This window comes from Seriola lalandi, unplaced genomic scaffold (genome assembly GCF_002814215.2).
Source record: "Seriola lalandi dorsalis isolate HSWRI2012SDOR001 ecotype SW California unplaced genomic scaffold, Sedor1 jcf7180002054538, whole genome shotgun sequence".
NCBI classification, from domain to species: domain Eukaryota; kingdom Metazoa; phylum Chordata; class Actinopteri; order Carangiformes; family Carangidae; genus Seriola; species Seriola lalandi.
The window spans coordinates 296,853-297,520 of record NW_019525091.1 but is presented as its reverse complement, the minus strand read 5'-3'; the positions used below and the strand labels follow the sequence as shown (position 1 = coordinate 297,520).

General features: G+C 41.3%; 1 protein-coding gene across 1 annotated transcript in view; it reads left to right on the top strand.

Moving 5' to 3' along the window:
- Positions 1–668, top strand: part of LOC111661204 (major histocompatibility complex class I-related protein 1-like) — a 124,696-nt gene that overhangs the window by 50,791 nt on the left and 73,237 nt on the right. The gene's annotated exons all lie outside the window — the stretch shown is intronic.

Below are 668 nucleotides of genomic sequence, written 5' to 3'. Positions count from 1 at the left end.
CACACACACACACACACACACACACACACACACACACACACACACACACACACACACACACACCTTGGCACATTCTCAGACACTGAAGCGCAGTGACTCAGCTCGGCACATCTGACTCGTCAACATCACAAACCTGTGTTGATTCATTCGGTCTACAACTGTCTATTTTCAGAGCATCATTTGAAGACTAAAGCTTGTGATCAGAAAATCTGACTTGTTGAAGAGACATTGTGTCCTTTTACGAAGCTTGTGACTCTAATCTTATTTTCCTTCATCGTAACTCTTGGACAGTGTTTTTTGCATGAAAGTAGAAAGAGGAAGTGCCCCAAACCCACACTGCATTTGTGACCTCAAACATCAGCCTCTGAAATAGATCTGCTCCTTGCTAGAGATATGAACCTGCATTTAGCCTCATCACTGAAAAATTAAACAGGAAGGGAACACATAAGGAATCGAGTGTGTTTTTCGAGTGTGTTTTTCTCTATTGTGAATCTAATGATCTGAATGATGGTTGACTGCCTGTCACACAGAGGAAGGCAAACTACATTGTTGTGTTAGCTGGTGTTGAATGAGGATTTGTGGTTGTCACTCTGTGTTTCAGCTGACACAGATAACACAAGTAAAACCCTTCCTGCCTCCAGCTCCATATATATATATATATATATATA